The following is a 25,659-nucleotide window of genomic DNA, read 5'->3' as shown; positions in this document are numbered from 1 at the left end:
TTTTCTCAGTATACAGATAGGGTCGCTATGAGTCAGAATCGACTTGACAGCAAAGGGTTTTATACAGATTGAATAAGTATGGTGAAAGGGTCCAGCCTTCCCTGACTTTAACAACTGCCTCTTGACCTATGTACAGGTTCCTCATGAGCACAATTAAGTGTTCTGGAATTCCCATTCTTCGAAAGGTGAACCATAATTTCTTATAATCCACTCAGTCAAATGCCTTTGCATAGTCAATAAAACACAGGTAAACATCTTTCTGGTAGTCTCTGCTTTTAGCCAGGATCCATATGATATCCCTAGTTCCACATCCTTTTCTGAATCTGGCTTGAATTTCTGGCAGTTTCCTGTTGATGTACTTCTGCAACTGCTTTTGAATGATCTTCAGCAAAATTTTACTTGCGTGTGATATTAATGATATTGTTCAATAATTTCTGCATTTGGTTGGATCACTTTTCTTTGGAATAGGCATAAACATGAATCTCTTCCAGCCAGTTGGCCAGGTAGCTGTCTTCCAAACTTCTTGGCATAAATGCTTTCAGGGCTGCAGCCTTTTGTTGAAACATCTCAATTGGTACTCCATCATTTCCTGGGGGAGGGGAGAAAGGAAGCCTTCAATATAGATTACGCCTCAACATAAAGAAAACAAAAATCCTCACAACTAGACCAATAAGCAACATCATGGTAAACAGAGAAAACAATGAAGTTGTCAAGGATTTCATTTTACTCAGATCCACAATCAACACCCATGGAAGCCACGGTCAAGAAATGAAATGATGTATTGCATTGGGCAAGTGTACTGCAAAAGACCTCTTTAAAATGTTAAAAAGCAAAGATGTCACTTTGAGGACTAAGATGCTCCTGACCATGGTGTTTTCATTCACTTCACATGCATGTGAAAGCTGGACAATGAATAAGGAAGACCAAAGAAGAACTGATACCTTTGAATTATGGTGTTGGCAAAGAATATTGAATACACCATGGGCTGCCAGAAGAACGAACAAATCTGTCTTGGAAGAAGTACAGCCAGAATGCTCATTAGAAGCAAGAATGGTGAGACTTCATCTCATGTATTTAGGACATGTTATCAAGAGGGACCAATCCCTGGAGAAGAACATCATGATTGATGAAATAGAGGGTTAGTGAAACAGAGGAAGACACTCAACGAGATGGATTGACACAGTGGCTACAACAATGGGCTCAAGCATAACAAGGATTGTGAGGATGGCGCAGGACCGGGCAGTGTTTCCTTCTGTTGTACACAGGGTCGCTATGAGCTGGAACCGACTGGTCAGCAGTTAACAGCAACATGCTCAAAGATGTGTATCACATTATAACAACAGGGAATTGGTGAAATAAATTACAGTGCATACCAATGAAATGTGTAATTCAGCCACTGAAAATCATTTTTCTAGTAATATTTAATGACATAAAAAAGGTTGAAAATTTAATGCTAAGTGATTAAAGCATGATACCAAGCAGTTTACGGGGCACAATCTGGTAAATGTAATTCTTTCTCTCTCCCCTCCAACCTTCCTCTCTCTTTCTTTCTCTTTGATTTAATGCAGACACACACACGCACACACACACGCACGCACACACACACACAGCAAAAACTACAGGGAGATATCCAAAGATGTGGTTATCCTTAAGTAGTAGGTTAATTGCTGATATTTATTTTCTTTATTTTAATAAAATTATTTATTCTCTGAAATAAGTCTGATAACACTCGTGGAATCACTACATCCTGGTGCCATTTTTACATTGCTTTCATTTTTGGACTCAGATTGTTGCGGCAAGACTCAGATTGTTGAGGAGGAGGTTTGGCGAGTATTATCAACTAAATGTGCTCTTTTTGAAGGCAAGGGTAAGGGAAGCTCATAGAGAAGTCCCTCGTCCAGAGTCACACGGTGAATTGTCAGCAGTGTTAGAACAAGAACCCTAGCATCCTGGCTGCTAATTTAGTCATCTTTTTACTATACCACATCATCATTTATATTCCTTTTTCTGTACATCTAATTTTGAATACTGGTCTTTTTCAAATTAGAACAGAAGTATCAGTGAAATAGAAACTGCCATCATAGCTATTTCTGTTTCTTCAGATTACCTAACTCTAAATTCACTAATTTACTTACCTTCCACCGTGTTGAGGACCCTGTGCTGCATGCTGTAAAAACAGGAAGAGAAACTACACCTCATTCCTGCCTTTGAGAAGCATTTACTCTAGGGAAGGAAGCAGACGTGTAAAGAACCAACGCAAAGCAGAACAAAACAAGAACTATGGCAGCACAGACAAGAGGCCAAATATCACTGGCATGCTCGAGTCCACTGTTGCAGCCACTGTATATTTTGAGTGCCTTTTTTTTTTTTTTTTTTTAGTTTTTTCCAACATAGGGGGCTCATCTTCTAGCAATATATCTGACAATATTCTTTTCTTTCCTTTCCTTTTCCTTCCTTCCTTCCTTCCTTCCTTCCTTCCTTCCTTCCTTCCTTCCTTCCTTCCTTCCTTCCTTCCTTCCTTCCTTCCTTCCTTCCTTCCTTCCTTCCTTCCTTCCTTCCTTCCTTCCTTCCTTTCTCCCTCCCTCCCTCCCTCCCTCCCTCCCTCCCTCCCTTCCTTCCTTCCCTCCCTCCCTCCCTTTCTCTTTCCCTCTTTCTCTCTCTCTCTCTCTTTCTTTTATTGTACTTTAGATGAAGGTTTACAGAACAAGCTAGTTTCTCACTAAATGGTACACATATTGTTTTATGACATTGGTTAACAACAGCACAATATGTCAACACTCTCTCTTCTCAACTTTGGGTTTATATTACCAGCTTTCCTGTTCTCTCCTGCCATCTAGTCCTTGCCCCTAGGCTGGTGTGCCCCTTAAGTCTCGTTTTGTTTTATGGACCTGTCCAATCTTTGGCTGAAGGGTGAACCTCAGGAGTGACTTCATTCCTGAGCTGAAAGGGTGTTGGGGGCCATTCTCTCAGTGTTTCTCCAGTCTCTGTCAGGCCAGCTAGTCTGGTCTTTCTTTTTGAGTTAGAATTTTGTTCTACATTTTTCTCCAGCTCTGTCTGGGACCCTCTATTGTGATCCCTGTCAGAGCAGTCAGCGGTGGTATCCAGGCACCATCTAGGTGTACTGAACTCAGTGTCGTGGAGACCAAGGTAGATGTGGTCCATTAGTTCTTTGGACTAATCTCCCTTCATTATTCCTTGTTCCCAAATGGGTGAGACCAGTGGAGTATCCTAGATGATCGGTCACAGGCTTTTAGGATAACCTTTTAGGACCCCAGACATTACTCACCAAAGTAGAATGCAGAACATTTTCGGTATAAACTATGTTATGCCAATTGAGCTAGATGTTCCCTGAGACCATGGTCCCCACAGCCCTCACTCCAGCAATTCCATCCCTCAGGGAGTTTGGATGTGTCTATGGAGCTTCCATGATTTTGCCTTGTACAAGTTATACTGGCTTCCCCAGTATTGTATACTGTCTTACCCTTCACCAAAGTTACCACTTGTCTATCGTCTATTTAGTGTTTTTCCATCCCCACCCCTCGCCTCCCTCATAACCATCAAAATTGTTTCTTTTTGTATGTAAACCTTTTCATGAGTTTTTACAGTAGTGGTCTCATGCAATATTTGTCCTTTGTGATTGACTTATTTCACTCAGCATAATGCCCTCCAGATTCATCCATGTTATGATTCACAGGTTCATCATTGTTCTTTATCATTGTGTAACACTCCATCGTGTGTTTGTACTGCAGTTTGTTTATCCATTCATCTGTTGATGGGCATCTAGGTTATTCCCATCTTTTTGCTATTGTGAACAATCTGCAATGAACATGGGTGTGCATATGTCTATTCATGTGATGACTCTTATTTCTCTAGGATATATTCCTAGGAGTGGGATTGCAGGATCATATGGTATTTCTATTTCTAGCTTTCTAAGGAAGCGCCATATCGTTTTCCAAAAAGGTTATATCATTTTGCATTCCCACTAGCAGTGCATAAGAGTTCCAATCTCCCCACAGCCTCTCCAACATTTGTTATTTCCTGTTTTTTCATTCATGCCAGTAATGCCAGGGTGAGATGGTATCTCATGTAGTTTTGATTTGCTTTTCTCTAATGTCTAGTGATCACAAGGATTTCCTCATGTGTCTGTTGCCCACTTGAATGTCTTCTTTGGTGAAGTGTCTGTTCATTTCCTTTGCCTGTGTTTTAATTGGATTTTTTGTCTTTTTATTGTAGAGGTATTGGATTTTCTTATAGATTTTAGAGATTAGACCTTTGCCTGATTTGTAATAGCCAAAATTTTTTTCCCCAGTCTGTAGGTTCTCTTTTTCCTCTTTTGGTGAAGTCTTTTGATGAGCATAAGTGTTCAATTTTTAGAAGATCCAGTTATCTAGCTTATCTTCTGGAGTTTGTGTGTTGTTGACTGTGGTTAGTATCCAGTTAATGCTCTGTATTAGGGCCTCTAGCATTGATCCTGTTTTTTCTTCTATGAACTTCATAGTTTTGGGATTTATATTTAGGTCTTTGATCCATTTTGAATTAATTTTTGCATATGGTGTGAGGTATGGGTCCTGTTTCATTTTTATGCAGATGAACATCCTGTTTTGCCAGCACCATTTGTTAAAAAGACTGTCTTTTCCCCATTCGATGGACTTTGGGCCCTTGTCGAAGATCAGGTGACCATAGGTGGATGGATTTGCATCTGGGTTCTCAATTCCGTTCCATTGGTCAATGTATCTGTCATTGTACCAGTACCATCCTGTTTTGACTACCATAGCTGCATAGTAGGTTCTGAGGTCAGGTAGTGCAAGTCCTCCTACTTTATTCTTCTTCTTCAATAGTGCTTTACTTATCTGGGGCTTCTTCCCTTTCCATATAGTTAATGGTAAGTTTTTCCATCCCTTTAAAAAATGTTGTTGGTATTTGGATCGTTATTGCATTGTATTTGTAAATCGCTTTTGGGTAGAATTGTCATTTTCACAGTGTTGAGTCTACCTATCCACGAGCATGGTATATTTTTCCATTTATGTAGATCTCTTTTTGTTTCTTGCAATAGTGTTTTGTAGTTTTCTTATACAGGTCTTTTACATCCCTGGTAAGATTTATTCCTAAGTATTTTATTTTTTTTAGGGGCTAGTATAAATGGTATTGTTTTTGTGATTTCCTTTTCATCATTCTCTTTATTGGTGTATAAGAATCCAACTCATTTTTGTATGTTTATCTTGTATCCTGCCTCTGTGCTGAATCTTTCTATTAGTTCCAGTAGTTTTCTCATACAGTCTTTTGGGTTTTCTATGTATAGTATCATATCATACTGAAATAGGGACAGTTTAACTTCATTACCAATTTGGATGCCATTTATTTCTTTTCCAGCTAGGATTTCCAGCACAATGCTAAATAGTAGTGGTGATAAGGGCATACTTGTCTTGTTCCCCATTGGAATGTCTTCAGCCTTCAGTCAATATTCTATTATTCATAGGGCTTTCATTGGCTAATTTTTCAGAAGTAGATCACCAGGTCTTTCTTCCTAGTCTGTCTTAGTCTGGAACCTGTCCAAAATGGGTGACCCCGCTCATATTTGAAATGCCAGTGGCATAGTTTCTAGCATTACAGTGACATACAGATGGGTGGTGGGATTGTTGGTTTTAAACACTTGTTTTGTTTTGTTTTTAATTACATCATGATGTTCTCCATGTTAAAACATGTGGGAAACCAACATGAGGTCCTCACAATAATACTGAGCCCACATGTGCCCACTGCATCTCTGCCCACAACAGCACATCAGGCACATAAAAAAAAATTTTTTTTTTATGTCAGGGCTTATCCTCATGCCACTTACTCTCTATTCTATACATACTCTGTATTTAATTCATCTTATTTTATGAGGAGTCCAGAGTTCATAGGAAGTATATATTGGACCCTCTCTACTTTATGCAAATAATTTTTATGCATGAAATAAGTATATAACAGTGATCTAATGTATGCAAGGAATAAGTCTACATGGAGAACAAAGACCCCATGCATGTCATCAATCTTTGTAGGAATGTGCTTAGCTAAGGAAAACTTCCGGAAAACGTGAGATAGCTATGTCAAGTCATTTTATTGGAACAACCAACTGGGGGTGCACACAAAGCTTCGCAGTTCTTCCTAGCATCCCACTGATTGTTCTCTCTCTTTGATTTCTTTCACTTCTAATCGTCTGCCTTGCCACCAGGCCTGCCACTAATGCTAGAACTCTTCCTACCATTTAATTGTGTAAAATATCAATAAAATCCTTTCTGCATTCCTGCTGGCCCTTCCAGGGATGTAGGAGATAGAGTACTGGTTTGGAGGCACTGAAAATGTAATCTTGGACTAGTTTATCTTTCTTCTAATTCTGTGATTGTAACTCTTGCTATGCTTTCATTTCTGCAAAATGAGAAGAATGATGGTTGTTGCCTCCTGGCTTGTTTCCTCTGCATTTGCTTTCCACAAGTGCTTTCAAGTGGAGTCACATAAAACCCTACCTGCAGGTCCGAGCCCACATCAACTCCTGGTCGAATCTAAGCCAAGCTCATGTGTGTTGAGAGCTTCAGCCCAGTTCATTGGTGGGGCCTGGAAAGTGGCGTCCTTAATTCAGTGCCCAGGGCACCAGGGATGAGCTATAAGCACTGTGGAGACTGGAATCACCATTTTACCTATCTTTCCCCTGCTTTGCCCTAGTGTTTATTACCAAGCTTCTGTCTCATTTTCTCTGCTAAGCAATCCACTGTGTTGCTGGGACGTTGAATCTGCCCCTTCTGCTATGGCCCTGACCACCTAGCCCTCTGCTTCAACTAACTCTCTTCCCTGTTCTTCTTCAGACCCCTTTGCCAGTAGCACAGGACCATACTGCCTCCTACTGGATTCTAACATTCCTACCTCTGTGGCCTGTTAGCCAGATAGGGTTCTCTCAATAAGCATCAGCACTAGGCTCAGGCTTTGACAAGATCCCAAGGCAGCCATGTCCTTTGGGCAACTTTATAACTGAATTAGTAATACCCTCCTCAGCCTCTATTCCAATTCATACCACCTACTCTGCTTCCTTGCCCCCCAATGATGCTGAAGTTTCAACATGCCTCATCCCCAAGGCACCAAAGTAATAACAACATCTGTTCCACCTACCTCACAAGGTTGTTAAAAGCATTAAATGAAACAATAAATGTGAGACTGCTTTGAAAACTCTAAAGATTTATTCAAATGTTAGTGCTGCTTCTTATTGTTTACAAACAGTTGTTAGAAGCACTTCTCTCTCCAAACTCTTCAGAAAGAAGCTATATGCTTGGAAGATTGTGAATTTCATCACATTTTTAGCACCTCCCTGGTCTGTTATATCTTTCAAGAAGAGATTAATTGCTCAGTCTTTCCTTCCTGCCCATCCCCCCCAAAATTTGCACATGGCTCTATGAAAGCCTGTGTAAACATGTTTTCTCTGACTTCACTGAAAGACATCAGCATGTCTGCCTCTCCATCAAGGGAAAGAAAACCTGAGTAATCAAAAGGGAGAGTGTTGAAAAGGTCAAAATTGCAGTGCTCACTTTCTGAATTTATATACATTCATCCAGTTTATGAAACTTGGGCAGCAAATGGGAAAGCAGCACTGCCTAAGTCAGAAAGCATTGAGGAAACATGGGAAAGGATGTCAGGGCCCCAGTCTCTCAGCAAGAATCATGTGATCTTCCTCAGGTGCTGCAATTAGTATGAAACCTTGACAATCTGCACAGATTAAAGTTCTCCTTCTTGACTGCACTGCTGGAGGCTGCCGGACCAATAAACAATTTCCCCATTCCATTGACCAGCATTTCTCAGTGCTGGAGGAGAGACTGATTTCCAGACAAATAAGAGGACATTGTGAGGAAAACAAATGTGAAAGGAACAACACCCTTAGAGTCTCTTGTCAACAGCAACAAACTACCTAAACCAGGAGGGAAATGGCTTTCAATTGACATGTATTTCTACTCTGCCACAGTCCACAAAGGAATTAAGGTGGCAGGTTCAATTGCCACCAGTTGACCCCACCAGTGACAATGTCTTACAGAAAACCATGGTAAGACCATGGTCTAATCCAGTCCCTTTACTGTTACCCTCAGCCCATATGCCAAAAAGTAGGGCTTCAGGGATTAACACTAAGGAAAAGTGAAGGTAGCAAGGACATTGAATAGATCTTGAAACAATTTGAAGTAGGCACTTTGTGTAGGTATGTGCAGCCCCCTTTATGTGCCATGTACCCATTCAGGGGATTCTGTCCTCCTTACTATCCTCCAACTTCAAGGAGTCCGAGTCCCCACCCCCACTCTTCCTGCACAGTCCCTTAAATGTTAGAGTGCATTTACATCAATATGTGACTTCATCCCTGACTAGATCTCTCCATTTGGGAGATTGAAGACTTTGTTCTCCATAAAATAAAATCTCAGATGACGTAAAGTTTTGGGGGCTCAAATTTCTTGCCCAAGCCTCTTACCGCCAGCATTTCAGTTAGAAGCTAGGCACTTAACAGTCTGCCCCACCCAGGGACTCCATAGCCAGGCCAGTAGAGCATAGTAATGAAAAGTCTAGGCTCTAGATTCATATCCAGGTTCCCCAACTCAGTAGTTACATGTTCTTGTGTGCCATCCTCATTGAGCCTTAGTGTCCTCATCTGTAAAACGGGGATGTGATAGCACCTATTTATATATACATTGCTATATTTAAATGGGATGGTCCTTGTAAAACATATTTCTGGTACATGGTATGTGTTTTATAAATTATTAACCATATTTATAATACAGTTAACTGCCTGTATACATATCTTTTTGGTCAACATGTCTGTTTGAGGCTCCCAGAAAACAGGGCATATGTAAATAATGATAGCCTATTTGGGAGGTCAGTGTACTCCTGTCTATTTCAAGTCAGAGCTGGTAAAACAGAAGTAATAAATAGGGTAGCCATATATCATCCAAACTGGGGCAATTTTGAAGGTGAAAAGGAACATTATTAATAAGTAGGCTGGCTCATCAGCAAGCATCAAAGAGGAATCTGTGGGCAAATCAGGACATGTGGACTCCAGAACAATGGAGAACAAGGGTGTGTCCCCCCTCCCTCTCCATCAACCAAGTCAGCGAATGCAACATTCACTAGTTCCACTAGAGCAGTCTGGTTAGTTTTACAACAGCTATCAATTAGCTTGCAAAAATTAAAATAAGGCCAGAAGAAAATAAACCTGATTTAATTGCCTCTATGTCATTGACTTTGACATTTGGTTCATTTCCAAAATGTCCTGAGGCTTACAGAACTTAAGTTCAGAGATTTGACAAGTTTCAGTACCCATTGATAATCTATTACTTTCTGATCCTCTAACTTGGAAAGGTAGCCCAAGACAGGAAGGTACTCAATGGAACAGATGTTTCCTCTCAGAACCAGAGCATCCGCAAACTAAGGGAGTGAGTCAAGGTCATGCATTAATCAAGGGGCCGTCCATTACTCAGTGGGTGGGCTAGGGGAGAGCAGTTGGCTCAGAGAAAATGGTCTCCCACTCCTGGGCAAAGAATAGCATGCCCCAGGAATTGTTTTCCTGGCTTGAGTTCCTCCCTGCTCACCTTGATTACCACACAACCACCTCTATACAAAGGGGACTACTCTAAACTGGAGGTTGTTGTGAATAAAATATTTGCTCTCCACACTAATTGATTTTTTAAATTAATCACTTCATTTAGAATCCATTCAACCTAGTAGAGATGAACATTCATCATACTGGGAAGACCCTTAGCTCAGAGAGAACATCCACAGCTGGTAATTAGTCTATGAACTGGCTCAGGAGTCTTTAAATGAGATTGAGGCCATTCTTGTAAAGCTTAAATGCCATGCAACATTAAAAAGTTAAATAACCTTGTGAACATTTTTAAAGAGAGAGCTAAATGCAAAGTGAACCTATTTGGAAAACCCTTGAGTCAGTTGATTTTAACATTGATAAGAAAGAGATTAATGAATGAACATCCCCAAACCTCACAATTGCTCTCTGCATACTGAGGGGCAATACAGTACCGTGGAAAGAACATGGGCCTTGCAGAAGCAAACCTGGACTCTGCCATTTTTAGCAGTGTGGTCTTGGTTCTCTTAGTTTGTACATCTATAGAATGGGGCACAGAATATATCCCCTACCTATTTTGCAAGGCTCCGTGAAGATCTAATCAAATGAATTATATGAATTATATGAACTTCCTCTATAAAATATGGGGTCGCAGTTCTTATGGTTAGGTACTGTCAAGTCAGTTCTGACTCACAGCTACCCCATGTACAACAGAACGAAACACTGCCCGGTCCTGTGCCATTCTCACAAACATTGCTATGTTTGAGCCCATTGTTGCAGCCACTGTGTCAATCCATCCCATTTAGGGTCTTCCTCTATTTTGCTGACCCTCTACTTTACCAAGCATGGTGTCCTCCTCCAGGGACTGGTCCCTCTTGATAACATGTCTAAAGTATGTGAGACAAAGTCTGGCCATCCTCACTTCTTGCAGTGCCATACATCTCTTTTGTGTGGTCTCTCTAGTCATGGTCTTATAACTTCCACCCAAATGATTGGGCAGGACTATGTGATAGGGTAATTGTGGCCCACCAAGGGGATTGGCTAGTTTTATCATCCCTCTGGGCTTAAAATGAGCCACCCCAAAGGCAGAAAAGAGAGAGAATTCCACCATCACCAAAGAAGAGCAGCAAGGAGCCAGCATGTCTTTTGGACCCGGGATCCCTGTGCCGAGAACTCCCGGAAGCAGGAGACTGAGAGAGAGAGAACTGTAACCCTGAAGACAGTGAGAAGTGGTAGCAGAAGACACTCGACAGCAGAGACCCAGCAGTAGGAGACTAGGCGGTGGGCATCCCAGCCCATGAAGAGAGAAAGATGAGTGCCTTTAGGCAGAGGCCTAGGGCCAGGGAGAAGCATGCCCGTCAGCCCAGCTGGGAAGACGCTGCCCTGATAGAAAAACTGTATCCTTGAGTCTTCCTGAGCCTGAATTGTAACCTGTTACTTCCCTAACAAACTCCATAATCATGAGTATTGTTTGTGAGTTCTGGGTGGTCATTGCAATGAATTATGGAACCCAGCAGAGAAGTAGAGTGCTGTGTGAGGGATGGTTGGTGTCAGAAGTGGTAAAGATGATAGAGAAAGCATGTCTGACCTCCATCTCATAGGAATCAGCCTTGGGCTGTTGATCTTGATTCTCCTTCCCCCTTGTGAAGTTAGAGGAAGTCTGACAATGCCCCCATGTCATTCTTACACCTGTAAGGAACATTCTGTATGTACTTCTTCCAAGACACATTTGTTTGTGCTTCTGGCAGTCCGTGGAATATTTAATATTCTTCGCCAACACCATAATACAAATGCATCAATTTTTCAGTCTTCCTTAATCATCATCCAGTTTTCCCATGCATATGATGTGATTAAAAATACCATGGCTTGGGTCAGGCGAACCTTAGTCCTCAGAGTGACATCTTTGCTCTTTAACATTTTAAACAGGTCTTTTATAGCAGATTTGCCCAATGCAATATGTCATTTGATTTTCTGACTGCTGCTCCCATGGGCATTGATTATGGATTCAGGTAAAATGAAATCGTCGACGACTTCAATCTTTTCTCCATTTATCATGATGTTGCTTATTGGTCCAGTTGTGAGGATTTCTATTTCCTTTATATTGATAGTGTGATTAAGTGATACAGCTGCTAACCAGAAGGTCGGCAGTTCAAATCCACCAGGCACTCCTTGGAAACTCTACGGGGCAGTTCTACTCTGTCCTATAGGGTCGCTAGGAGTCGGAATCGACTCGATGGCACTGGGTTTTTTTTACTGGGTTATATTGCTGTGTAATTCATACTGACGGCTGTAGTCTTTGGTCTTTATCAATAAATGCTTCAAGCCCTCTTGGCTTTCGGCAAGCAAGGCTGTATCATCTGCATATCACAGGTTGCTAATGAGTCTTCCTCTAATCCTGATGTTGTGTTCTTCTTCCTATACTCCAGCTTCTCGGATTATCGCTCAGCGTACAGATTAAATAAGTATGATGAAAAGATCCAACCCTGATTCATAACTTTCCTCATTTTAAATGAAGCAGTGCCCCCTTGTTCTGTTGGAAAGGCTGCCTCCTGGTATGTGTACATATCCAGCCCCATTCTTTGTAATGTTATCCATAATTGGTTATGATTCACACAGTCAATGCCTTTGCATAGTCAGTAAAACACAGGTAAACATCTTCCTGGTATTCTCTGCTTTTGGCCAAGATCCATCTGATATCCCTTGTTCTACGTCCCCTTCTGAATCTGGCTTGAATTTCTAACAGTTCCCTATTGGTGTACCGCTGCAACCATTTTTTAATGATCTTCAGAAAAATTTTACTTGTGTGTGATATTAATGATAATGTTCAATAATTTCCACATTCAGTTGGATCACCTTTCTTTGGAATAGGCACAAATATGGATCTCTTCCAGTGAGTTGGCCAGGTAGCTGTCTTCCAAATTTCTTGGCCTGGACAAGTGAGTGCTTCCAGCACTGCATCGTTTGTTGATACCTAAATTGGTATTCCGTCAATTCCTGGAACCTTGTTTTTTGCCAATGCTTTCAGTGCAGCTTGGATTTGTTCCTTCAATGCCATCGACTCTTGATCATGTGCTACTTTCTGAAATGGTTGAACATCAACCAATTCTTTTTGGTACAATAACTCTGTGTATTCCTCCCATCATCTTTTGATGCTTCCTGCATAGTTCAATATTTTGCTCATGTTATTGTTAGGTGCCATCGAGTATGTTCTGACTCATAGTGACCCTATGTACCACAAAAGGAAACACTGCCTGGTCCTGCGCCATGCTCACAATCATTGTTATGCTTGAGCTCATTGTTGCAGCCACTGTGTCAATCCACTTCGTTGAGGGTCTTCCTCTGTTTCACTGACTCTGTACTCAACCAAGCATGATGTCCTTCTCCAGGGACTGATCCTTCCTGACAACATGTCCAAAGTATGTAAGATGAAGTCTCACCATCCTTGCTTCTAAGGAGCATTCTGGTTGTATTTCTTCCAAGACAAATTTGTTCCTCCTTTTGGCAGTCCATGGCATATTCAATATTCTTCACCAACACCACAATTCAAAGTTATCGATTCTTCTTTGGTCTTCCTTATTCACTGTCCAGCTTTCACATGCATATGAAAAAAAAAAAGCTTTTTTTTTTTTTTCTTCATATGAGGCAATTGAAAATACCATGACTTGGGTCAGGCGCACCTTAGTCTTCAAGGTGACCTCTTTGCTTTTCAACACTTCAAGGAGCTCTTTTGCAGCAGATTTGCCCAAAGGAATGTGTCTTTTGATTTCTTGACTGCTGCTATCATGGGTTTTGATTGTGGATCCAAGTAAAATGAGATCCTTGACAACTTCAATCTTTTCCCCGTTTATCGTGATGTTGCTTAATAGTCCGTTTGTGCGGATTTTCGTTTTCTTTATGTAGAGGTGTAATCCATACTGAAGGTTATTGTCTTTGCCCTTCATCAGTAAGTCCTTCAAATCTTCTTCACTTTCAGAGAGCAATGTTGTGTCATCTGCATAAAGCAGGTTGTTATTGAGTCTTCCTCCCATCCTCATGCCCTGTTCTTCTTCATAGTCCAGGTTCTTGGATTATTTGCTCAGCATACGGATTGAATAGGTATGGTGAAAGGATGCAACCCTGACACACACCTTTCCTGACTTTAAAACATGCAGTAACCCCTTGTTCTGTCTCAACAACTGCCTCGTGATCTATGTACAGGTTCCTCATGAGCACAATTAAGCATTCTGGAATTCCCATTCTTTGCAATGTTATCCATAGTTTGTTATGATCCACACGGTCGAATGTCTTTGCATAGCCAATAAAACACAGGTAAACAACTTTCTGGTATTCTCTGCTTTCAGCCAGGATCCATCTGACATCAGCAATGATATCTCTCATCCCAAGTCCTCTTCTGAATCTTGTCCGAATTTCTGGCTACTATTGTAGCCACTTTTGAATGATCTTCAGCAAAATTTCACTTGTGTGTGATATTAATGATATTGTTCGATAATTTCCACATTTGTTTGGATCATCTTACTTTGTAATGGGCACAAATATGGAGCTCTTCCAGTCGGTTGACCAGGTAGCTCTCTTCCAAATATCTTGGCATAGACCAGTGAGCACTTCCAGCACTGCATCCATTTGTTGAAACATCTCAATTGGTATTCCGTCAATTCCGGGAGACTTGCTTTTCACCAGTGCCTTCAGTGCAGCTTGGACTTCTTCCTTCAGGACCATTGGATCCTGATCATACGCTACCTATTGAAATGGTTGAACACTGACCAATTCTTTTTGGTATAATGACTGTGTATTCCTTCCATCTTCTTTTGATGCTTCCTGCATTGTTTTCCCCATAGAACCCTTCAAATTTGCAACTGGAGGCTTGAATTTTTTCTTCGGTTTTTCAGAACTGCCGAGTGTGTTTTTCTGTTTTGATTTTCTAACTCCAGGTCTTTGCACATTTCATTATAATACTTTACCTTGTCTTCTGAAGCCACCCTTTGAAATCTGTTCAGCTCTTTTACTTCATCATTTCTTCCTTTTGCTTTAGCTTTGTAATGACCTTTTGCTTTCTTCATGTATGATGCCCTTGGTGTCATCCCACAATTTGTCTGGTCTTCCATCCTTAATGTTCAGTGAATCAAATCTATTCTTCAGATGGTCTCTGAATTCAGGCAAGATATACTTAAGGTCATACTTTGGCTCTTTTGGACTTGTTTTAATTTTCTTCAGCTTCAAATTGAACTGGCATAAGACCAATTGATAGTCTCCTCTGCAGTCAGCCACTGGCCTTGATCTGGCTAATGATATTGAGCTTCTCCATTGTCTTTTTCCACAGATGTAGTCAATTTGATTCTTATGTCTTTCATCCAGTGAAGTCCATTTGTATAATTGCTGTTTATCTTGTTGGTCTTGCAGAATTCTATCATGCAATCTCTGGCATCATTTCCAATTAAACAAGGTGTAGAAATAACCAACTATAATTCAATTGGTTTAATCAAATAACTGAGCACAAAATCCCAGATTATAGTTCAGTAAGCAGGTTTAGGTTGCTTATTAACAGTTGTGGATTAAACCAGAGAGCACACCTGGAGCAGTGTGCTCTTTTAAGAACTATCTATATGGGATCAAATTGACAACAGCAACTTGAAAGATTAGATAGGAACCTTAGGGGGCACTGAGTTTATGTTAATGAGAGAGGAACAACTCAGAAAAGAAGGGTGAGAATGGTTGCAGAACTTGAAGAACGTACACAATGTCATTAAACTGTACACATAGAAACTGTTGAATTGGTGTATGTTTTGCTGTGTACAACCTCAACAGCAACAAAAAAAATTTTTTTTTTTAAAGCTGATAGCACAATTGTTTTTCTTGGCATTTTGAAAATCACATGCAACTTGTTTCCCTCCATTACAAAAAGAAATCTTTTCTTGCCACGATCTTCTTAATCATTACGTTCTTATCACATTGAAATGGCTCTTATACCAAGCCAGGGCTGAAATTTTAGTACCAGCGTAATCTCGTCTTGCAATGAGTATCATTAATATTAAGAACCTAATAGGAGGCGGGGCCAAGATGGCGGACTAGGTGGACACTACCGCGGATCCCTCTTGCAACAAAGACTCGGAAAAACAAGTGAATCGATCACATACATAACAATCTACAAACTCTGAACAACAAACACAGACTTAGAGATGGAAAACGAACAAATACAGGCAGACAGCGACCGTTTTCAGAACTAGGAGCCAGCGTACCAGGCAGGTGACCTTTGGAGCCTGATCTGGGGCAGAGCCCAGGGGGGCAGACAGCACAGACAAGGGGCCCAGCCCTACCCCCCCGAACCCACCCCGGGAGGGAGTCTAGCCGGTTGGCGCAGGCGGCGTATCAGCACAGCCGGAGGGAGAAGCACTGCGGAGGCAGTGACTGATCTTGGAGCGGGGAGAGCAGCGTCCCAGCTGGGGAGCCGTCCTGCCGGGAGTTTGGCGGAAAGTGGGCGTGGCGTGAGCGGGGGGGGGGAATCAGCTATATTTCCCTAAAGCGACCCCGGGGCGGGGCCCACACGTTCGTGCGGGGGACGCCCACCCTGTTTGCGCGTGTGGCATAGCGCACTGGAGGGAGAAGTCCCCGGGAGGAAGTGACAGGTCTTGGAGCGGGGAGAGCAGTGTCTCAGCCGGGGAGCTATCCCGCTGGGATTTTGGCAAAAGCAGGCGGGGTGTGAGCACGGGGATCAGTTATATTCCCCTGAATTAACCCAGGGGGCGGGTCCACCCGGTCGTGCGGGTGACGCCCACCCAGTTCGCGCAAGCAGTGCCGCGCACCGGAGGGAGAAGTCCCTGGGAGGAAGTGACTGGTCTCGGAGCGGGGAGAGTAGTGTCCCAGCTGGGGAGCCGTCCCGCCGGGATTTTGGTGGACGGGGGCGGAGCGTGAACGCGGAGATCAGCTCTATATTCTGTGGTGCTACACTCCTAGCTCTCTGATCCCTCCCCCACCCTCCCCAGGCGGCTCCATTAACATCCGAATACCCTGAGCCAGAGGGAGAATTCAGATAGGGATCTGACTGCATTTTTTTATAGCTGATTACCTGGAAAATCTAGTTTCCCAGTGATGGCTCGGAGACAGCAGTCCATATCAAACCACATAAAGAAACAGACCATGACAGCTTCTCCAACCCCCCAAACAAAAGAATCAAAATCTTTCCCAAATGAAGATACAATCCTGGAATTATCAGATACAGAATACAAAAAAACTAATTTACAGAATGCTTCAAGATATCACAAATGAAATTAGGATAACTGCAGAAAAAGCCAAGGAACACACTGATAAAACTGTTGAAGAACTCAAAAAGATTATTCAAGAACATAGTGGAAAAATTAACAAGTTGCAAGCATCCATAGAGAGACAGCATGTAGAAATCCAAAAGATTAACAATAAAATTACAGAATTAGACAACGCAATAGAAAGAGGAGCAGACTCGACCAATTAGAATGTAGACTGGGACTTCTGGAGGACCAGGGAATCAATACCAACATAGCTGAAAAAAAATCAGATAAAAGAATTAAAAAAAATGAAGAAACCCTAAGAATCATGTGGGACTCTATCAAGAAGGATAACTTGCGAGTGATTGGAGTCCCAGAACAGGGAGGGGGGGCAGAAAACACAGAGAAAATAGTTGAAGAACTCCTGACACAAAACTTCCCTGACATCATGAAAGACGAAAGGATATCTATCCAAGATGCTCATTGAACCCCATTTAAGATTGATCCAAAAAGAAAAACACCAAGACATATTATCATCAAACTTGCCCAAACCAAAGACAAACAGAAAATTTTAAAAGCAGCCAGGGAGAAAAGAAAGGTTTCCTTCAAGGGAGAATCAATAAGAATAAGTTCAGACTACTCAGCGGAAACCATGCAGGCAAGAAGGGAATGGGACGACGTATACAGAGCACTGAAGGAGAAAAACTGCCAACCAAGGATCATATATCCAGCAAAACTCTCTCTGAAATATAAAGGAGAAATTAAGATATTTACAGATAAACACAAGTTTAGAGAATTTGCAAAAATTAAACCTAGACTGCAAGAAATGCTAAAGGACATTTTTTGGCCTGATGACCAATAATATCAGGTACCAGCACAATACAAGGTCACAAAACAGAACGTCCTGGTATCAACGCAACTCAAATAGGGAAAGCACAAAAACAAACAAATTAAGATTAATTCTAAAAAATAAATAAATAAACAAAATAATACACATAACAGGAAACCATGGAAATCAATAGATAAACGATCACAATAATCAAAAAGAGGGACTAAATATAGGAGGCATTGAACTGCCAGATGGAGAGTGATACAAGGTGATATAGAACGATACAAGTTAGGTTTTTACTTAGAAAAATAGGGGTAAATAATAAGGTAACCACAAAAAGGAATATCAATTCCATAACTCAAGAAAAAGCCAAGAAAAACGTAACGATTCAACAAACATAAAGTTAACCATTATGAAAATGAGGATCTCACAAGCCGCTAAGAAAAACGTCTCAGCACAAAAAAGCATGTGGAAAAATGAAATGGCCAAAAACAAACATGAAAAGGCATCAAAATGACAGCACTAAAAACTTATTTATCTATAATTACGCTGAATGTAAATGGACTAAATGCACCAATAAAGAGACAGAGAGTCACCGACTGGATAAAGAAACACGAGCCATCTATATGCTGCCTACAAGAGACACACCTTAGACTTAGAGACACAAACAAACTAAAACTCAAAGGATGGAAAAAAATATATCAAGCAAATAATAAGCAAAAAAGAAGAGGAGTAGCAATATTAATTTCTGACAAAATAGACTTTAGACTTAAATCCGCCACAAAGGATAAAGAAGGACACTATATAATGATAAAAGGGACAATTGATCAGGAAGACACAACCATATTAAATATTTACGCACCCAATGACAGGGCTGCAAGATACATAAATCAAATATTAACAGAATTGAAAAGTGAGATAGACACCTCCACATTTATAGTAAAAGACTTCAACACACCACTTTCGGAGAAGGACAGGACATCCAGTAAGAAGCTCAATAGAGACACGGAAGACCTACTTACAACAATCAACCAACTTGACCTCATTGACTTATACAGAACTCTCCACCCAACTGCTGCAAAATATACTTTCTTTTCTAGTGCACATGGAACATTCTCTAGAATAGACCACATATTAGGTCATAAAACAAATCTTTGCAGAATCCAAAACATCGAAATATTACAAAGCATCTTCTCAGACCACAAGGCAATGAAGCTAGAAATCAATAACAGAAAAACTAGGGAAAAGAAATCAAATACTTGGAAAACAAACAATACCCTCCTGAAAAAAGACTGGGTTATAGAAGACATCTTTTCTTTTCTAGTGCACATGGAACATTCTCTAGAATAGACCACATATTAGGTCATAAAACAAATCTTTGCAGAATCCAAAACATCGAAATATTACAAAGCATCTTCTCAGACCACAAGGCAATGAAGCTAGAAATCAATAACAGAAAAACTAGGGAAAAGAAATCAAATACTTGGAAAACAAACAATACCCTCCTGAAAAAAGACTGGGTTATAGAAGACATCTTTTCTTTTCTAGTGCACATGGAACATTCTCTAGAATAGACCACATATTAGGTCATAAAACAAATCTTTGCAGAATCCAAAACATCGAAATATTACAAAGCATCTTCTCAGACCACAAGGCAATGAAGCTAGAAATCAATAACAGAAAAACTAGGGAAAAGAAATCAAATACTTGGAAAACGAACAATACCCTCCTGAAAAAAGACTGGGTTATAGAAGACATCAAGGAGGGAATAAGGAAATTCATAGAAAGCAACGAGAATGAAAATACTTCCTATCAAAACCTCTGGGACACAGCAAAAGCAGTGCTCAGAGGCCAATTTATATCGATAAATGCACACATACAAAAAGAAGAAAGAGCCAAAATCAGAGAACTGTCCCGACAACTTGAACAAATAGAAAGTGAGCAACAAAAGAACCCATCAGGCACCAGAAGAAAACAAATAATAAAAATTAGAGCTGAACTAAATGAATTAGAGAACAGAAAAACAATTGAAAGAATTAACAAAGCCAAAAGCTGGTTCTTTGACAAAATTAACAAAATTGATAAACCATTGGCTAGACTGACTAAAGAAAAACAGGAAAGGAAACAAATAACCCGAATAAGAAACGAGAAGGACCACATCACAACAGACCCAAATGAAATTAAAAGAATCATTTCAGATTACTACGTAAAATTGTACTCTAACAAATTTGAAAACCTAGAAGAAATGGATAAATTCTTGGAACAATACTACCTACCTAAACTAACACATTCAGAAGTAGAACAACTAAATAGACCCATAACAAAAAAAGAGATTGAAACGGTAATCAAAAAACTTCCAACAAAAAAAAGTCCTGGCCCAGACGGCTTCACTGCAGAGTTCTACCAAACCTTCAGAGAAGACTTAACACCACTACTACTGAAGGTATTTCAAAGCATAGAAGAAGACGGAATACTACCCAACTCATTCTATGAAGCTACCATCTCCCTGATACCAAAACCAGGTAAAGACATTACAAAAAAAAGAAAATTTTAGACCTATATCCCTCATGAACATAGATGCAAAAATCCTCAACAAAATTCTAGCCAATAGAATCCAACAACACATCAAAAAAATAATTCACCCTGATCAAGTGGGATTTATACCAGGTATGCAAGGCTGGTTTAATATCAGAAAAACCATTAATGTAATCCATCACATAAATAAAACAAAAGATAAAAACCACATGATCTTATCAATAGATGCAGAAAAGGCATTTGACAAAGTTCAACACCAATTTATGATAAAAACTCTTACCAAAATAGGAATTGAAGGAAAATTCCTCAACATAATAAAGGGCATCTATGCAAAGCCAACAGCCAATATCACTCTAAACGGAGAGAACCTGAAAGCATTTCCCTTGAGAACGGGAACCAGACAAGGATGCCCTTTATCACCGCTCTTATTCAACATCGTACTTGAAGTCCTAGCCAGGGCAATTAGGCTAGACAAAGAAATAAAGAGTATCCAGATTGGTAAGGAGGAAGTAAAGTTATCACTATTTGCAGATGACATGATCGTATACATGGAAAACCCTAAGGAATCCTCCAGAAAACTACTGAAAGTAATAGAAGAGTTTGGCAGAGTCTCAGGTTATAAAATAAACATACAAAAATCACTTGGATTCCTCTACATCAACAAAAAAAACACCGAAGAGGAAATAACCAAATCAATACCATTCACAGTAGCCCCCAAGAAGATAAAATACTTAGGAATAAATCTTACCAAGGATGTAAAAGTCCTATACAAAGAAAACTATAAAACTCTGCTACAAGAAATTCAAAAGGACATACTTAAGTGGAAAAACATACCATGCTCATGGATAGGAAGACTTAACATAGTAAAAATGTCTATTCTACCAAAAGCCATCTATACATATAACGCACTTCCAATCCAAATACCAATGTCATATTTTAAGGGGATAGAGAAACAAATCACTAATTTCATATGGAAGGGAAAGAACCCCGGATAAGCAAAGCATTACTGAAAAAGAAGAAGAAAGTGGGAGGACTCACTCTACCTGATTTCAGAACCTATTATACAGCTACAGTAGTCAAAACAGCCTGGTACTGGTACAACAACAGGCACATAGACCAATGGAACAGAATTGAGAACCCAGATATAAATTCATCCACGTATAAGCAGCTGATATTTGACAAAGGACCAGTGTCAATCAATTGGGAAATGATAGTCTTTTTAACAAATGGTGCTGGCATAACTGGATATCCATTTGCAAAAGAATGAAACAGGACCCATACCTCACACCATGCACAAAAACTAACTCCAAGTGGATCAAAGACCTAAACCTAAAGACTAAAACGATAAAGATCATGGAAGAAAAAATAGGGACAACCCAAGGAGCCCTAATACAGGGCATAAACAGAATACAAAACATTACCAAAAATGATGAAGAGAAACCAGATAACTGGGAGCTCCTAAAAATCAAACACCTATGCTCATCTAAAGACTTCACCAAAAGAGTAAAAAGACCACCTACAGATTGGGAAAGAATATTCAGCTATGACATCTCAGACCAGCGCCTGATCTCTAAATCTACATGATTCTGTCAAAACTCAACCACAAAAAGACAAACAACCCAATCAAGAAGTGGGCAAAGGATATGAACACACATTTCACTAAAGAAGATATTCAGGCAGCCAACAGATACATGAGAAAATGCTCCCGATCATTAGCCATTAGAGAAATGAAAATTAAAACTACGATGAGATTCCATCTCACACCAACTAGACTGGCATTAATCCAAAAAGCACAAAATAATAAATGTTGGAGAGGCTGCGGAGAGATTGGAACTCTCATACACTGCTGGTGGGATTGTAAAATGGTACAACCACTTTGGAAATCCATCTGGCGTTATCTTAAACAGTTAGAAATAGAACTACCATACAACCCAGAAATCCCACTCCTCGGAATATACCCTAGAGATACAAGAGCCTTCACACAAACAGATATATGCACACCCATGTTTATTGCAGCTCTGTTTACAATAGCAAAAAGCTGGAAGCAACCAAGATGTCCGTCAACGGATGAATGGGTAAATAAATTGTGGTATATTCACACAATGGAATACTACGCATCGATAAAGAACAGTGACGAATCTCTGAAACATTTCATAACATGGAGGAATCTGGAAGGCATTATACTGAGCGAAATGAGTCAGTTGCAAAAGGACAAATATTGTATAAGACCACTATTATAAGATCTTGAGAAATAGAAAAAACGGAGAAGAACACATACTTTTGTGGTTACAAAGGGGGGAGGGAGGGAGGGAGGGAGAGGGCTTTTTATTGATCAATCAGTAGATAAGAACTGCTTTGGGTGAAGGGAAAGACAACACTCAATACAAGGAAGGTCAGCCTAATTGGACTGGACTAAAAGCAAAGAGGTTTCCGGGATAAAATGAAAGCTTCAAAGGTCAGCGGAGCAGGGGCTGGGGTCTGGGGAACTTGGTTTGAGGGGACTTCTAAGTCAATGGGCAAAATAATTCTATTATGAAAACATTCTGCATCCCACTTTGAATTGTGGCGCCTGGGGTCCTAAATCCCAACAAGCTGCCATCTAAGATACATCAATTGGTCTCAACCCACCTGGAGCAAAGGCAAAGGAAGAACACCAAGGTCACACGACAACTAAGAACCCAAGAGACAGAAAGGGCCACATGAACCAGAGACCTACATTATCCTGAGACCAGAAGAACTAGTTGGTGCCTGGCCACAATCGATGTCTGCCCTGTCAGGGAGCACAACAGACAACTCCTGAGGGAGCAGGAGGCCAATGGGATACAGACCCCAAATTCTCATAAAAAGACCATACCTAATGATATGAATGCGACTAGAGGAATCCCAGAGACAATGCTCCCCCGAACTTCTGATGGCACAGGACAGGAACCATCCCCGAAGACAAATCATCAGGCATGAAAAGGACTGGTCAGTGGGGGCGAGAGAGATGCTGATGAAGAGTGAGCTAATTAAATCAGGTGGACACTGGAGAGTGTGTTGGCAACTCTTGACTGGAGGGGGGATGGGAAGATAGAGAGAGAGGGAAGATGGCAAAATTGGCACGAAACGAGAGACTGAAAGGACTGACTCAATAGGGGGAGAGCAAGTGGGAGAAGGGAGTAGGATGTATGTAAACCTACATGTGACAGACTGATTGGAATGGTAAATGTTCACTTGAAGCTTAATAAAAATTAACTTAAAAAAAAAGAACCTAATAACAGCTTATTATCAGAATAATAATTCCATTAACAACTTTTAATAGGATTGAACTAACTCTAAGTATGTTTCTAATATAAATTATTCCAAAGCAAGTGCCACTTTCATATAATCATTCCCTCAGAATATAGCAAAATGATATCTTCAGCTTAATCTCATAATGTAGATGAAACTGAAGAGCATTATGCTGAATGAAATAAGAAAAGGACAAATATTGTATGAGACCATTACTGGAAAAACTCATGAAAAGCTTTACATACAATCTTTGATGGTTGCAAGGGAAGAGAGGGGTGGGGATGGAAAAAAACTTAATAGAGAATAGATATGTGGAAACATTGGTGAAGGGTAAGACAGTACACAATACTGGGGAAGCGAGCACAACCCGTACAAGGCAAGGTCATAGTAGCTCCATAGACACATCCAAACTCCCTGAGGGACCAAATTTCTGGGCTGAGGGCTGTGGGGACCATGGTCTCTGGGAACGTCTAGCTCAAGTGGCATAACATAGTTTGTTGTTGCTGTTAGGTGCCACTGAGTTGGTTCCGACTCATAGCGACCGTATGCACAACAGAACTAAACACTGCCCAGTCCTGTGCCACCCTTACAATTGTTGTTATGCTTGAGCTCATCGTTGCAGCCACTGTGTCAATTCACCTCGTTGAGGGGCTTCCTCTTTTCTGCTGACCCTGTACTTTGCTAAGCATGATGTACTTCTCCAGGGACTGATCCCTCCTGACAACATGTCCAAAGTATGTAAGACACAGTCTCGTCATTCTTGCTTTTAAGGAGCATTCTGGTTATACTTCTTCCAAGACAGATTTGTTCGTTCTTTTAGCAGTCTATGGTATATCCAATATTCTTCACCAATACTACAATTCAAAGGGGTCAATTCTTCAGTCTTCCTTATTCATTGTCCATCTTTCACATGCCTTTGATGCGATTGAAAATACCATGGCTTGGGTCAGGCGCACCTTAGTCTTCAAGGTGACATCTTTGCTTTTCAACACTTTAAAGAGGCCCTTTGCAACAGGTTTATGCAGTGCAATGTGTCTTTTGATTTCTTGACTGCTGCTTCCGTGGGTATTGATTGTGGATCCAAGTAAAATGAAATCCTTCACAACTTCAATCTTTTCTGTTTATCATGGTGTCGCCCATTGGTCCAGTTGTGAGGATTCTTGTTTTCTTTATGTTGAGGTGTAATCCATACTGAAGGCTGTGGTCTCTGATCTTCATTAGTAAATGCTTCAAGTCCTCTTCCCTTTCAGCAAGCAAGGTTGTGTCATCTGCATAACCCAGGTTGTTAATGAGTCTTCCTCCAATTCTGATGCCTTGTTCTTCTTCATATAATCCAGCTTCTTGGATTTTTTGCTCAGTATACAGATTGAATAGGTATGGTGAAAGGATACAACCCTGACGCACACCTTTCCTGACTTTAAACCAACCAGTATCCCCTTGTTCTGTCCAAACAACTGCCTCTTGATCTATGTAAAGATTCCTCAGGAGCACAATTAAGTGTTCTGGAATTCCCATTCTTCACAGTATTATCCATAATTTGTTATGATCCACACAGTCCAAATGCCTTTGCATAATCAATAAAACACAGGTAAAGATCTTTCTGGTATTCCCTGTTTTCAACCAGGATCCATCTGACATCAGCAATGATATTCCTGGTTCAACATCCTCTTCTGAAAGTAGCCTGAATTTCTGGAAGTTCCCTGTCAATATACTGCTGCAGCTGTTTTAGAACGATCTTCAGCAAAATTTTCTTTGGGTGCGATATTACTGACATTGTTCTATAACTTCCACATTTGGTGGGATCACCTTTCTGGGGAGTAGGCATAAATATGGATCTCTTCCAGTCAGTTGGCTAGGAAGCTGTCTTCCATATTTCTTGGCATAGATAAGTAAGCACCTCCAGCGCTGCATCCGTTTGTTGTAACTTCTCAATTGTTTTTCCGTCAGTTCCTGGAGCCTTGTTTTTCGCCAATGCCTTCAGAGCAGCTTGGACTTCTTCCTTCAGTACCATCGATTTCTGATCATATGCCACCTCTTGAAATGGTTGAACATCGACTAATTCTTTTTGGTATAATGACTCTGCGTATTCCTTCCATCTTCCTTTGATGTTTCCTGTGCTGTTTAATGTTTTCCCCATAGAATTCTTCACTATTGCAACTCGAAGCTTGAATTTTTTCTTCAGTTCTTTTAGCCTGAGAAACGCTGAGCAT

Source organism: Elephas maximus, chromosome X (assembly GCF_024166365.1).
Source record: "Elephas maximus indicus isolate mEleMax1 chromosome X, mEleMax1 primary haplotype, whole genome shotgun sequence".
NCBI classification, from domain to species: domain Eukaryota; kingdom Metazoa; phylum Chordata; class Mammalia; order Proboscidea; family Elephantidae; genus Elephas; species Elephas maximus.
The sequence above is the reverse complement of the archived record's forward strand: the minus strand, read 5'-3'. Positions refer to the sequence as shown.